The sequence below is a fragment of the Herpailurus yagouaroundi genome, unplaced genomic scaffold (assembly GCF_014898765.1).
Source record: "Herpailurus yagouaroundi ecotype Mexico unplaced genomic scaffold, PumYag 187, whole genome shotgun sequence".
Lineage (NCBI taxonomy): Eukaryota > Metazoa > Chordata > Mammalia > Carnivora > Felidae > Herpailurus > Herpailurus yagouaroundi.
Window position 1 is genome coordinate 23,172,312 of NW_024412418.1, and position 16,593 is coordinate 23,188,904.

General features: G+C 35.5%; 1 protein-coding gene across 1 annotated transcript in view; it reads right to left on the reverse strand.

Annotated features, from left to right (window-relative positions):
* The window catches only part of METTL15 (methyltransferase 15, mitochondrial 12S rRNA N4-cytidine), a 259,172-nt gene that overhangs the window by 40,908 nt on the left and 201,671 nt on the right, over positions 1 to 16,593 (reverse strand). Inside the window, exon 9 of the transcript XR_005796943.1 lies at positions 2,200 to 2,287. The gene's annotated coding sequence lies outside the window, so the exon portion shown is untranslated. The remainder of the gene's footprint in view (positions 1 to 2,199; positions 2,288 to 16,593) is intronic.

The window sequence follows — 16,593 nt, forward strand, 5'->3', positions numbered from 1 at the left end:
CTGGGCCTGTGTCAACCACAAACATGCCAGGTGATGCCTCTTCTACTCAGGAGAACAACTTGGTTCAGCCAGGATACCATCTGGGTCTCTGATTAATTTGAAGGTGGGTTAGCTCTAAATACCTAGAGAAACTGGTATTAACCTGTGAAATCATTCCAGATTGCTCTACAAAATGACATCATTCAAATGATATTTTTGTTCCCAGGCCTTTGATTTGGCATGGTTCAGCTGGTCTGAAAATGTTCTGCCAAAATAGAACTTATGCCACTGCTTTGACAGAAGCCACTTTTGGAGTCAGAAGATGCCAGGCCATTGTCCACCCAGCTAGAGCTCCTGGTTTGGCTTTCCTTCTAAACAAACCCTGGCCTTTCAAACCTTTCCTGTAGAGAGCTTTCTCCTACCTCTTCTTTAAGACTTCATAAATATGCCCAAGTAATTTCTTATGAGAAAGAGCAGAAACTTTATATATATACATTTTTTTTTACTTTTTCATTATTTAAAATTTTAAATAGACTTTCATATACAAAGGGCTCAGGTTATTCATTCAACAAGCATTTATTAAGTGTCTACTGCAAGTCAGACACTGTATTAGCTATCTTGGGCTCTGCAGTAAATAATATTGTCAAGGTTTTTCAAAGAGCTTGGAATCCAGTGGAAGGAGACAGAAAACAACAAAGTAAATACACACATAAGCAAAATAATTACAGATTGTAAAAAGTGTTATGAGAGAGACATATAAGCAGGGTTATGAGATACCAAAAATCCACAGAGGCAACTTTAGATAGAAGGCAGGGAAAGACCTCACTAAGACGGTGACATCTGAGCTGGGTCCTGAAAGGTGAGAAGGAGCAAAGAGCTGTAAGTATAAAATTACAAGTAGAGAGAAGAATACATGCAAAGGCCTTGAGGTGGGAAACAGCTTGGTGTTTTTGAGGAAGAGAAAGGCAGTTAGTGTGCTAGGAGGGTAGTGAGTGAAGGAAAAAGGTATTATGAGATAAAGTTTTGAAGGTAGGGAGAATCTAAATCATGGTGGCAGTAGGTGCTGGAGGCCACATTGTATATATATACGTATATAATATATAATATATATAAGCAAATATATATATTTGTTTGATCTTTCCACAAACCAGTTAAGGATTAATGTCTTTTCTACCAATAGAATTTAACCAACTGAATGGTGGCTTTCCTCCAAGACAAGGAAGCCTAGCCTTGGAGAGCTACCATTAACCTACAAAATAGTTCCAAATTGCTGCATAAATAAAATTCTTCAAATATAATTTTTGTTTCCAGGCCTTTGTATTGATGGGGCCCAGAAAATTAAAAAATCTATTTAAAAATAAGAATTTTTCAAATTTCAAGAGAGACAACTTTAAAACAGTGAATGAGGGATGAAATTATATGAATACTTCCATCCAAAGTTGATAACGGAAAACAGGTTTGGGGATAGGCAGACAAAGACCTCTCAACTACTTCTGTATAAATGATTGTAAAATCTGTGTTCAACCCCAAGATCACACCCAATTCCTATTCATGCCTCCTACTCTCTTCCATTGTGGTTCCTAATACCCTTTAGTTGGCAGCATACGTTGACATACAATATACATGAAGGGGTTAAAAGTTAGAAGTTCAATACTGATTTTAAAATAAGTTTTGTCAAAAAGAAAAAAATGCACCCAATTATAGTGCCACTCACTGATTTTCCTTAAGCTCTATGTCTCTGTGTGAGTAGCAATGTTTACTGCCCTGACCTTTCTTATTTTGTTTGTTGGATAAGCTATCTAAGGAAGATGGAGTTTAATCAGTTTTATTTTTTATTTCCACTGCTGCCCTCAAACCATTCTACAAGATTTTTCTTCTCTGTCCTCTTAGGCCAATTTGTTAACTTTTTTGGCCACTTCTGGATATTAATAAAACTGTTATTTTCAAATATTAAAATCAATCTAAAACAACATTTATCCTCAAATTTAGGTTCCTCTCTTTTCTAGTTTGGCATTGCACAATAAATCTATAGATTAGAGTGGGAAAGGGGATAGCCATTTCTTTGCTCCTCTGATATCCCATTCTCCATATTCTCACCTCACCCCATTATGTTCCTGTGAGAGCACCAAAGTGAGAGAGCCATGTAGGCTGGTTCATTGGTCAGCCATTTTTACCTAAACATTCTGTCCTCCCAGCAGAAAGGTCAGACAGCATTTTTACCTGTGCTGTGAAGAAGTGCAGGCTGGGTCTGGGGACATCTCTAAGAGTTCAGATTCTCAAGCTCAATTTGCAAAGAAAGGAAGTAGACCTAATGTAGAGAGAATAATAAATTACATCACAAAAATTACATTATCTATACCATATACACTGACTCTCAATTTTCATCTACAGAGCCATTTTCATTCTTACAACCATGAAATCCTTTTGAGGGAAATCAAAGCCGAGAGAATAAGTGACTAGCCTCATGGCTCCAGGTGAAATGAACCTTCCAGCAGAGCTTATAAAACTTAGTCCCTCTCAAGTTTTGGCTTAAGAGTTTTCTTAATCGTTAGCCATCTTCATTGAAGACCTCTAAGTCCTGCCTATGATGATTTTGCTTAGTTATAAATTTCCTGTTATGCCTAACTGAAACATGATATGTGACTGGGTAATACTGCTCTGTCATATTAAACTGCCTTAAGTTTATACTTAATGATATTCAAATACAAGGACACACACTGTCATACTATGGCTTAGCAACCTGTATAGACTGATGAAGACTATATACTCCCTTACACCTGGACTGTAGGCCATGGTTTATGAAATGCTCTCTCACACACACATATCATCACACTGACTTGCTAGTAAGGCAGATACTCTCATAGAGAAGTGGGGCAAAGGACTTGAAATGTTCATGTTGCTTATTTATTTGTGTTGATGAATGATTGTTTCTGAATTCATACTTTAAGTAGTCTGCTTCAAATTCCATTAGGTTTAACAAGTAAGAGAGATTTCTTCTGCTACTGCCACACTGTCTGTAAGGAGAAACTAATGGAGCTCACTGCATTTTCCAGGTTGGCTAAACTTCTCAAATTCAGGTAGGATATGGGAGAGTGGGTAATCTTTGTAATTAAGAGTTGTTTGGTTACCAATGGCCTATTTTAATAGTTAGGGTAGGGAATGTATATAAGGAGGTTTATAATTCCTACGTCTCAAAATTTAAGTTAAAAATTTTAATTGTGATTTATTTTCTTAAATAGAGCAAAGCTCCTTAGGGACAGTGCCAGGCAGTGAATGAATACCTGTTGATTGTTTGACAACATCACTTTGTGTTCTATATTTATACTTTTATCAATGTGCTAACTGAAGTACAAAAAGAATTCCCCAACTTGGGTCAGATGCTGAACAATAAAAAGATATAAAGGCAAAAACATGTAGAGCAAAAGGAGCGATCACCATTTAGAAAGACCAGGCTTTTCTCCAAAAATCTTCAAACCAAGTAATTTTCTTTCTAGATGGATTTTACCATGAAAGGAGCAACTGTTTCAGCCAACTTGGGTTGATTCAGTGTTTAATAGGCTTATATTGTAGATTATGGGTGGCCCTTTTATTTTTTTAATGCCAGATGTAATTCTATAATAAAACTATTTTTATTTATTAAAAACCACATACAAATTGTTAAATAGGAAATCTACCCTCTTTGCTCTTCCCTTGTTTTTCTCATTTCTTTCCAGTGTCTCTGAAATGGTCAATTTGCACATCTGTAGATTTGTGAATTTTGGCCATAATCCATAAATTAGAAACAATAATTTGTGTGGGGAATAAGTTTAGGAATTCCCTGAGCCTGCACTGATGGGTTAACAAGGCATAAAGAATTAGAAAGCCATAGGATGTTCACGTCCAAGTTTGGGTAAACTAGGTTAGGTAAATAGGTATAGAGAGGGTGGGGCAAAGGCCCCAGTATAGATAAGGCAGGGCAAATGCCCCAATATAGAACAAAGGTATACAAGGTAAATAAGGTTAGGTATTCAGGGCAGAAACACCCCTCCCCCCCTTTAGTAGTATAGCAGAAAGCTGCTTCCACAGGAAGGAAGGACCAAATTAGGTGAACAGGGTAATAGGGTTATATACCTCTGCGGGGGCAAAGTTGCCCAAAGCGGAGCTAATTAACAAAAGAAAGGTGCCTTTTTGACCCTGAGGTAGCGTGCTCTGTCTTTCTTGTCCCCTAGACCAGTTTAGGTAAACACAGGTGGTGCCTCATGTCTGCTGTAAACAAACTTCCACCAGGAGTCAGGATTTTGTTTTGTATTAACCCAAACCCTTAACATCATATACCTTCAAAAACCCCTTTCCCTCACGCCCATGAGTTAATATTGTTTCATTGCCTCTTTGTGCACTTCCATCACCATGTTTGTAAGCCTTCTGATCCTAATAAAAACGGAGCAAGTATTCTTAATCAGGGCTCTTGTCTTCTCCTGGACATTAGGAGAAGAAAAATTTGTCACATTTTTAACCCTGCGTCCCGCTTTCTTGCTGGACAAGAAAGAACTCCAGACCCAGAGTATATGACAAATTTGTGGCCATATTTGTAAACAATTCCTTGGACCAGGTTATGGTGATCATCTTTATTTTGAATGCAGGCATTGCTCCTTATTTGTCTTTAGCTCCTGGAGCACACAGTAGGTATATAGTAAATGCTTGGAAAAATGAGTACATATGAAGGGAGTAGAGAGGGAAGGTTAGAGTTTGTATCCATTAGCCTAATATTGGTGGCTATCTTCAGTGTAGCAGAGAAACATTTCTAAGGGCAAGAGAAAAACTCTGCAAGATGTCCATGAAACAAACCATTGTGGCTACAACACCTTCTGTGCTATCCCCTCCCTACTCCTTTTATAATCTTTATCATTTATATTTTATTTTTTTCATCAACACTTTACTTAAAAATATTTACAAAGAAGCAAAACCAATCCTGATATAAATCACAAAACTCAGTGCCTACAGGGGATGGAAATTGACTGGGATCTTCTAGGAGATGTAAGTGTTCTATATCTCAATGTGATTATATATATATATATATATATATATATATATATATATATATATGTTAAAGCATTGAAATATATGCCTAAGAACTGTGCTGATTAAAGTATGTAACTTTTTCCTCAATTAAAAATATATTTAAAGAAAAGAAATAGACCGGGTAACTTAAATACATTCACAATTAAAACAAAAATTGTGTTATTAACTTCTAGATAGATACTATTCCTTATAGAAGGCTCTACACCTAAAGCTGCTCCCTTTTTAAAAGAGAAAAAAAGTATAAAAAACACTAGCAGCTATATCTCTCCCTCTCCCCTTCCCCTTTCTTTCCTTTTTTCAAAAAAAAATGTTTATTAGCATTTTTCTTTCTGTTGTTCAATAGCCATGAGTTGAGTCTGACAAGGAAGGCTGCTGGCCTATGCAGCGGAAGCCAAACATAGCATGGGGCAGGTGTATTTGCAAAGAGGGTGGTGGCCCAGCAGTATCAGAAAATTGGCTACCTCCAGGGAGGTTGAGCAAATAAATAAATACATCAAGAACAATAAGAGTCAGGTTTCTCACTATTGGATAAAGAACTACAAATACAGAAAAAGATAAAGCTAGAATAAATGCAGCTGCCATTGGGTTGGAATTGGATGTACCAGAGTGAGCTAAGTTTCCATTACAGATAAATAAATAAATATAGATGTAAACATGTGTTTAGTTCCTAGCTATCTGCTGGAAAGGCTTGGGAGCAGTGGCATGAATGAATACCTCATGCTTTTGGTGTCAAATGCTAAATGAACCAGGGCTCTTTGAAGAAATGACTGAATCCAGGGCTGGGGCTGGAAAAGAACACAATGAACCTGGATCATCTTTGGTAACAGAAAGTAAGGAAATGCTCAAAGAAGGATAGGGGCATGTCAAAAGAACACAGAAGTAAACTTGAGGGGGCTCTAACTGGCCAAATAAAGGACAATTGGAGCCTTTAAAGAATGATATAACAAACTGTAACTCGGTGATTTAACTACTACTCCACTGATATAAATAAATGAATGACTAAATAGATGGATAGAAGAGAAAGTTCCTCCATAGAGTGGAAAGCCTTCAATGAAACGTAGAAGGAATAATGGTTTTTAGAAAATTACCATTTGGCAAAAGGCATAGTAATAATTAGCCCAGGCAAGAAATTTCAGTGGATACTAAAACAGGTAGGTGGAAATGAGACAAGGAATGAAAATTTTACATGGTTTCAAAGAATACTCTTACAAAGTACTTGTTACAGATGGAACAAAAAGTAGATAAACCTGGTCTTGATAAAGTGGTCAAAATGAACAATACTAGTAATGGAACAAATAGCCATAATGTGCAACTGATAAAATATAATGAAGAGACTACAGTGAGACAGTCTGGCCAAAAATACACAATGGGTATAATAATGGTTATATATCCAATAATGAAGAAACACTGGATGAATCTATACTGCAAGACATTCTAAAAAAAACAACCGGCCTGTCTTCAAAGGTGCCAAGATCATGCAAGCTAAGTCAAGTATGGATGCAAGAGGAGGACACACTCTGAATTCTGTTTATAGATGTCAGGAAAGGCTGATCAAAGGAGATGACTCACAAGTGGTCTTGTAAACATTGCCGTATAAACTAGAGAGGAAGTCATTTTAGGCAAGGGGATAGCATTTTCAAATTGCAGGATCCTGGGTACTTGTAGTGAGCTGGGTATATCTGGAGCCTAGAGATGGTAGAAGCAGCCAGGGTAATGAGGTGAGGCCAAATTATAAAGGGCCATTTTCTTTGCTTTCTTTTGCAGAGTATTATATACATATACAGTTTGAGAAACTGAAAAAAAATGATCTGAGTTAATGTATTAGTCCAGGTCTTCTGAGAAACAGGTGCGAAGACAGGATTAAATGTACAAGTTTATTAAGAGAAATGCCTGCATGAAAGGGAACTGGGAGGAAGCCGACGTCCGGGAGAGTCATTTGGTTGTGACATACATCTGACGCTGAGTGAAGGAAAGGTAAGGAAAGTTGGTGGGAAGGTTCAGTAAAACCATTTATGAGTCCTTGAGACAAAGCATTCCCCTGTTTCCCAGGAACAGGACTGCATTACTATCCTACCTCACTCAGTTACTGGTGAGAAGCAGCCCATAGTAGGCACAGCCTCAGTGCAAACACAGGGAGAAACTTCACAGTGCAGCAGCTTGGATCCTTAGTCAATTAGGCTCCATCTTGTAGAAGAAAGCAATATACATTCTCATGTACAAAACTCAAAAACATTTGATGATTATGAAAGGATTTAATTGACAGAAGAGGTGAAGGATATTCCAGGGAGAGGTGTGAAAAACCTTCAACTCAAGCATTTAGTACTTCACCTTTGTTGTTTTTAAACTATCAGTTGGCTTTTATTTACAAAGGAATCAGGCACTTTTGAGCCATGAGCCATGAGCACACTTATCAATCTGCAGTTAATAAACATGGACATCTAATCCTGGAGAGCCTACCAACTTGCGTTGGCTTCTTAACGTAGTTAAAATTTCTGTTTTTATTTGGTCCATCTGTGGAGGAGGCTAACTTAAATATCACATAACTGTCTTTTTTTCTGGAATTACTTTGATCCATCATGGTAACACAAGTTGTTTTACACTGAACAGAAGCTGTTTAGTAATTACATATGTGTTTCACTAATAAAATAGGGAAGTACATTTTATTTATACTTAGTAGAAAAACACATTTTTCCCCCTTAAACACTAGGTTCATGTGGTAGAGAAAAGCTGGTAAAAAGGAATAGCAAAAGGGATCCTCAGTTTTGTGAAGGTTGGGAACAATTGAAATTACTGATCTTGTTGAGGTCCTAATGAGTCTGAAAAGAGTATGAATTCATAACACAATTTCAAGTTGTTTTAGTCTATTCTTAATTGCAAATTTTCTAAACCCTATTAAAGAAAGGAAATGGTCTTTCTAGACTCATTTTATCAGGTCTGGAGTCCCCTCATTCTTTATCAAGGGCCTGAAAAGTTCTCCAAATTGCATAAGTAACAACTATAAAATATGACTCACTGCATTTTTTTCACTGAGTAATGCAATTAACACTGCAATACTGTAGCCACTATTTTGAAAAAAATCTTATTAACATTTATTAACTGCTAGCAGAGAGATTTTTTTTAACCCTAAGAAAAGATTCAAGATGTCCATTATAGCTTTTAACAAACTTAACAATGTGCCCTTTCCTCAAAGTATGATTTGTCTGTTCCAAATGATGCCATTTAAAAACACAACAGAATATTTTATCAGGTAAAAAAAAATGGTGGCTAGAATAATTTGGAGGATTTTTTTTAATTTAATGGCAAGAAAATTATTCCAAAAATGAAATGCATACAAGAAATAGCTTCACTGGGGAATCATGCTGAAGATGTGTCTGTAAAACAGCTACATATATACTATATGTATATGCATACTCTAGCTTATATATGAGCTATAATTTTGACATTTGGTCTTCAAGATTATTCAGTTAAATGTCCTATAGTACCTGAATAAGATAGTAATATTTTATGAGCGGTGAAGAGGTTGAGGAAGGAAGATTTCCACTCCCTCTTTTTTTTTTTTTTTTAAATAATGATTTGCTTTAAATATCTTTCTCTATAACCATCATTCCTGGCTTAATATATGCTGTGGTTGTTTCCTGGCCAGGAATGCATCAATTTACCTACAGTATAAACTCGTCTTTTAATGCTGATCAACCCTGGTGTAGTCAGCCTGAAGCAATTTTTAGAGAGGTTGCTAGTATGAATTAGTTTGATTTTGGATGTGGCTACAAAGATCTGTTTTGGTTATTTTATTTTTAAAGCTGTTTTGTAAGTCGTACCAAATGCATTGGCCCTTTAGAGAACAGGATTGACAAGATGCAGCTTCCTCCCGATCAGGGCCACTGCACAACATGGTTTCAGGGGGCATGGCTTGCATCTCTTCCCACATGAGATGCAGTACAATAGAAGAAAATAAACTGTTCGTTTCTTCCCAGATAGTTATGGGAGAAAGTATTCTTAAAAAGGTAAAAAAACTGATCACTGCTATAACAAAGCCAGGTATACAGAAAGATTGACATTTATTCTAGGCTTAATACCTTCCTGTCCAGTATGAAAGCCACTACACACTCGTAGCTACTGAGTTATTGAAATGTAGCTAGTCCAAACTGAGATGTGCTCTAAGGGTAAAATACATACCAGATTTCAAAGACTTAGTACAAAAGAAGGAATATAAGATATCTTGTTACTTTTGTATATTGATTACATGTTGGAATATATTGGATGCATTCATTTAAATAGATTATGCTATTAAAATTGATTTGAACTGTTTCATTTTACTTTTCTCAGTGTGACTTCTCAAAATTAAAAATTACAGTGTGGCTTGATTTGGTGGCTTGCATTGTATTTCCATTAGACAGCACTCATCTGGAGTATTTGATCTACTCATTTTTGGAAATAATTTTATCTCTTCCATTCATTGTGCCCAGTCAAAACTGTTACAGGAGCCCAGATTAGCCTTGGGACACTGCCCAAGTGGGTGACACCAAGATTGGGATCCTCGAAAACAACGTATGGAGCTTGAAGTATCTAGGACTGAAGGGACCAGGTGAACCTGAATGGTAGAAATTGTCAGCCTTGATCCTTAGATGTTTCACAGGGTCAGATTTGGAAATGCGATGAACTGAGATGTTTTTCTAGTGCTAGAGTTACTGAACTTGAGCCCATCATAGACATGAGGGCTTTATAACCACTCAATGTTACACAAAATTAGTCTGTGTGCACCTGTTTATTTAAAGAGACTCTGGGGTGCCTGGGTGGCTCAGTAGGTTAAGTGTTAAGCATACGACTTCAGCTCAGAGCATGATCTCACGGTTTGGGAGTTTGAACCCCACACAGGGCTCTGTGCTGACATCTCAGAGCCTGGAGCCTGCTTCACATTCTGTCTCCCTCTCTCTCTGCCCCTCTCCTGCTTGTACTCTCTCTCTCTCAAAAATAAATAAACATTAAAAATAAATAAATAAAAATAAAGAGGCTGTAATTTTAAGAAGATTCTCATAGGAGGCCATGGCTTCAAAAATATTAAGGATCCTATTTCTACTTTTCAACAGAATTATTTATTTTTGCATTAAGTTGTATGAATTCTTTATATATTTTGTATATTAATGCCTTACCAGGTGTATCATTTGCAAATATCTTTTCCCATTCAGTAGGCTGCCTTTTCATTTTGTTAACTATTTCTTTCACTGTGCAAAAGTTTTTTATTTTGGTGTAATCCCAATAGTTTATTTTTGCTTTTGTTCCCCTTACCTGACGACATATATATAGAACAATGTTCTTAAGGCCAATGTCAAAGAGATTACTTATGTTCTCTTCTAGGAGTTTCATGTCTCACATTTAGGTCTTATTCCATGTTGAGTTTATTTTTTATGCATGGTATAAGACAGTGGTCTGGTTTTTCCTGTCTTATAATTCTTTGTTATAGATTAATTGACCATAAAAGCATGGATTTATTTTGGCTTTCTATTCTGTTCCATTGATCTGTGTGTCTATTTTTGTGCCAGTACCATACTGTTTTGATTATAGTAGCTTTGTACTTTAGTTTGATATCTCAGATTGTGACACTTCCACTTTGTTCTTCTTTCTTAAGATTGCAGGATCTTTTGGGGTTCCATAAATATTTTAGGATTACTTGTCCTAGTTGTGTGAAAAATACTATTGGTAGATTGATAGGGATTGCACTGAATCTATAGATTGCTTTGGGTACTATGGACATTTTAACAATATTGGTTCTTCCAATCCATGATCATGGAATAGCTTTACATTTGCTTGTATTGTCTTCATTTTCGTTCATCAATGTTTTATAGTTTTCATGATATAGGTACAAGTCTTTCACCTCCTTGGTTAAGTTTATTCTTAGATATTTTGAATAGACATTTTCCCAAGGAAGACATACAGATGGCTACCAGCCACATGAAAAGATGTTCAACATCACTCATCATCAGGGAAATGCAAATCAAAACCACAATTAAATATCACTGTCAGAATGGCTAGAATAACACACACACACACACATACACACACACACACACACACACACACACGTGTTGGCAAGGATGTGGAGAATAAGGAACACTTGTGCACTATTGGTGGGAATGTAAATTGGTGCAGCCACTGTGAAAACCAGTTTGAAGGTTTCTTAAAAAATTAAAAATAGATTACCATATGATCCAGTAATCCACTACTGGGTATGTATCCAAAGAAAATGAAAACACTAATTCAAAAAAGATATATGCATTCCTATGTTTAATGCAGCATTATTTACAATAGCCCAGATAAGGAAGTAACTCAATTGTCCATCAATAGATAAAGAAGATGTGGTACATTATACACAATGGAATATCAATCAGCCATAAAAAAGAATGAGATCCTGCCATTTGCAACAACATGGGTGGAACTAAAAGATATGATGATAAGTGAAATAAGCCAGGTGGAGAAGACAAATACCATATAATTTCACTTATATACTGAATCTTAAAAACAAGACAAATGAACAAACAAAAAGCAGAAATAGACTCATATATACAGAGAACAAACTTGTGGTTGCCAGGGGAGAGGGGGGTGAGGAGATGGACAAAATGGGTAAAAGGGAGTGGGAGGTACAGGATTCCAGTTATGGAATGAATAAGTCATGGGGATGAAAGGTATAGTATAGATAACATAGTCAAGAATATAGTAATAGTGTTGTATGGTGACAGAAGACAGATACACTTGTGATGAGCATAGCATAGAGTTGTTGAATCATCCACTATGCTGTACACCTAAAACTCATATGAAAAACTCAAATGAATGAAACTCTAGAATGAAATGGCTCATTTAGATAGGATACTTCACAATTATTGTAAGGTAGTCATCCATGTCTATGACTAGTAGCCTTCTTAATAATGTGAACATGTGTATACACACATCATGAAAATGAAAGTGCATGGAGCTCAGTGAACAAGAATCACCAGCAATAAGTATAAGATGGGAAGGCTATCAATGGCATTAAAAGGAAAGACACCTGGTGTTGATTATGTCCCAGGACACTACTGATGATTCAGCACAAAATTCCTGTAGCTCTTACACTTAAAGTTTAAGTTATAAATCCAGCTCTGCTTGAAAGAAGAAAACATCATTCACTTATTGTGTTCTCAATAGTTTCTCTCATCATTCACTTTGTGTTCACAATAGTTTAACCTCTATTACAGAATTTAACCCATTATATTCTAACTTCTATAATTTGCATATCTGTGTCTCAATTTATAATGTGGCTCTTCATGAACAACAGGCACAACTTTTCTTTTCACTCTTTTGCCCTCAGCGCCTAACAAGTGGATGCTCAGTAGATGTTGTTGAGTAAAATAAGTTAATGGTTGTTGCCTGACTTCTACACATCTGAGAATAAAAGATGATTTATGAAACAAATACAGCTTTAAAGATTAAAACTTAATGGAGGGCTAAATAAAAGGCTAGAGCTGTGTAGTTTTAGCCAAATCAACGAGATTCAGCATTTGATCTCATTCAACATCCAAAATTGAGCTAACCTGTAGAAAGACTGCACACAGATTGTGGCTGCGATACACTTTTCCCAGGCCCAAATAGTGCTGATTCATTCACCACAGTTTGTTTGCAAGAGAAGGAAACAAGCTTTTAAGTTAGAGAAATATAAGCAGTCTTAGATCTGGGAGTCATCAGGAAATGTTTGATATTTTAAAGAACTGACTGAAAGTTAAACAGGTTAATGTGACATTTCAAAGGGATTTTGAAATTCAATAGCTTTCTCTAGCAGCTGATGTTTATTCTCTGGTTGTAAGGCAAATGTTGAATTTCTTCAAAGGAACAATGATAGATTCTAGGATAGCTAGATAGGTTCAACGTTCACTATAGGTTTTGCTTTTTGTCTTCTCTGTGACCCCTCCCCATCATGAAAAATATATATGTATGTACACAACAGGAAATGGGAAAACCATCTGGCTGGCTTTAAAACATGGTTTTATTCTTCATCATCAAAGGGTTTCTGTGTGAAAATAAATTTATGGATAAAGAAGTAGATATGGTGCCATTAAAAAGAGAAAAGCAGAATCATAAAGAATATATGTAAATTTGGAAAGAGGACATAGTCATTTTTTCCCTTACCATATCAGCACTGTGCAGGAATGTAAGATGTTTGTTATCACTTAAATGAAAGTTCCATGGGTTGGACAGTCTCTTTCAGATGGACATATTCAAATTTAGAAAGACTAATGACAAAGCCATGTGATATCTAGTTAGGTAAGTTTGAGGAACTTATTTTATTGCTTAGAACCTGGATATGTATTGTACAATTGTGCATGTAAAATAATTTCGTAAGTGTTCATTAATATGAAGATCACATTTAAGTGATTCAGTAAATTAGGAAAGCTAAAGAACATATTTTAAGGAATTAATAAACATTCAGGTAAAATAATTCTTAAGCATCATCTATTCCAAACCTATACTGGTGTAATCGTAAATAACAGAAATTCAACCTGAAGTGATTGTCTTTAAAAAAAAAAAAAAAAAAGTGATAGGAGGAAGGAAGGAATATAGTGGCTTATAGAGTCCAAGAATGAGCTACACAGCAAAATCATGGAAAAGGCATGGATACATATGGGTTTCCAGAAAAACTGAGATCTGGAGTGAGAATGCTCCCAGGAGTAGCTCTCCAACTCCTATCTATTGTCTCTGCAAGTCACAGTCACTCTTTTTTTTCACATGGTGGGAATGTGCACTCCTAAGAGTTCTTCAGTTTTACATCTTTCAGATATGGAGGAGGGATCAAGAGATTTCTTTTTTTACATTAAATCAAACAATTTTAAGAAAAGAATGCATTATTGGTCTAGATTAGGTCAATCACTTGTAGTCAGGATTAATCTAGTTTGCATCAGAATCCTCCCCTGGACCAATCAATTATTGTGACAAGAGTGGAGCAAGAGATTTGGGGAGGGGAAGCAGTCATGGAATAACACGACAGATTGCAAAGAAGTCATGTAGATGAGAGTCAGCTCTAGAAGAGGTGGAGGGTACAATGGAATGTCTCATACAAATTCTGTCGTTTTACAGGTAAGCAAGCAAAGAGATGAATTGGTTTGTTGTAGCTTATATGACAAACTAGCAAAATAGCCAGAACTCAATAAATGAAAATAAAAAGATAAATGTTGATTGCTTTGGCCATAAACTGATAAAGTGTTGTATATACATATTTATGTTTAATACAATCACCTTATAAAATAGGTATTAACATCCTCATTTTTCAGGTGAGAAAACTGAGGTCCAATGATTAAGTAAATTTTCTAAGGCTACACTGCTACTTGGTGTCTCAACCCAGATTTATACAAAGGTCTGTCAGATTCCAAAACCTGTGCTCTTTAAAAATAATAATACTAACGATGAGATTGTTTTTATAAAGCATGTAAGTGCTCATTATAAATAGTTACACTGCTATGTTTAACACAGAATGAATAAACACCTCACATTCCTCCACCTAGAATTTAACATCATTAACAAAGAATATCTTCAATATATCACTAAGAAGAGTAAATAGATCAGCAATGTTTTTTTGTGTGTGTGTTTGTTTTGTTTTGTTTTTGCAAAAGGGACCCATCATGATGTATCTTATTTTTAAAATAAAAACAGAACATTTAATTTTACTTGAATTTAACTGGAAAGAAATTAGAGAGTGAAGAACTGCTGAATCTCTATTTTTTTAACTATAAAAAACCCTTGTTTTTTTACAGAAACAAGTTACAATTATGTAATGTACAAAATATGTAATGTACAAAAATGTACAAATTAATGTACAAAAAGGTTGGAATATTTTTAAAAGAAACTATGTTTCAAATTTTCACAGTATTGAGTCCTTGCTCTAAAAATAAGGAAATTGGTGCACTATACTTCCCTGTATCTTGACCTCTTAACCTTATAATTTTGGTGAGTTCTGTTAATTTTCAAGACTTATGCTTGTATTCTGTTCTGTAGCCATAATTCCCATAGTTATTTACTCTTAGTTCTGTATTACATGGATTCCGAGCTTATCATGGTACCCTTTACCAAACTTCTCCCTTACTGTTTTTTTTTTGTTTGTTTGTTTTACTTATCTTGGTTTGCTTTATTTTGTCATCAATAGTTACCTTTCCCTAAGAATAGCTCATGTGAGCCATATTCCTAGAGAATGCCTGTTGCCTTTGATTTTGATTTCTAGTACGTTTTAGATGCTGTTTCTAGAAAGTTTTGAGCCTTCTTGAATTTGTAGCTTGATGTATTTCATTAGCTTTGGAACATTCTCAGTCATTTTCTCTTCAAATGAGAAAATTTTGGAAAATTCTCAGCCATTTTCTCTTCTTCCTCTTTTCTCAAGATTCCAATCACACATGAATTAGACCTCTTATTGTAACTGCTAAGTTACTCATATTTTTGTGTTCCTTATCTTTTGTCTCTCCATGCATTATTCTGAATATTTCCCTTTGAAATATCTTCCAGTTCATGATTTATCTTTAGCTGGGTACAATTTTCTCTTTAATTAATCCACTAAGTTCTTAAGTTTGAATACTACATCTTTCAGTTGTATATTTTCAGTTGCTTTATTCTCTATAGTTTTTAGTTCTATTTCCTTGAACATATTTATAGCATTTGTCTACATACCCTATGAGTATTTTTAAATTATCTATATTCTTCTCCTTCTTTTAAAAATTGTCTTGTCTCTTCATGACTGGTTATTTTTCTGATTCAGTAATAGACAATAAATATGAAACATAACAGAAATTGTGTGTAAGAATTCTGCACCCTGCCCTCCTCACCCCCAAAGAGTATTTAAAATTGCTTTGGTCAAACAGGTAGGGACTCTAGCATCTAGGATCAGTTTAGTCCAATTTCAAGGACTAAGATGATTTGAAACTGAGTTTCAGTTCTTTCAAGGTCCAATTGACTTCCAGTTCACCTGTACTCCATAAAAGATTGTCAAAAGTTTGGTTTTCTTTCTCACTTGCCTTCTCTGGAATTAATTGGCAATTGGCAGTTACAAATGCTAGGGTTTCCTTCTTCTCCCAGATATTCTTCACTGCCTTATTAGCTTTTTATGTTTTCAAATAGACATTTAAAAAAACACATTTTTTTTCTAGATTTTCTAATTGTTCTTACTGGGATATTTGGTCCAAGTTATTGTCTGCCATTACCAAAGCTGAAGTCCTGATTAGTATATACTTTAATTTGATGTCAATTTTAGCATCCAGGAAGACTCCATTCTCTGTTCCTTCCACTGCTTGTTATCTTGGCAACATACCCATCTTTAATCTGCTTCACAGATGATCATGGAGTGATTTCATAGCAGTGCCTTCACTAAATGTAGTTCTTCACTTGGTATACCTGCACCATGAGAACAAATCATATGAGACATGGTCTGGCTAGATTGGACAAAGGAAGAAAATCTGGTGAAGGAATTAGAGTGTGAGAGAAATAAAACTACAGAAGGGGTGATTTTGGAGAATGCAACAGAGAACGGGTTTTTATGGAAGGATAGACCAG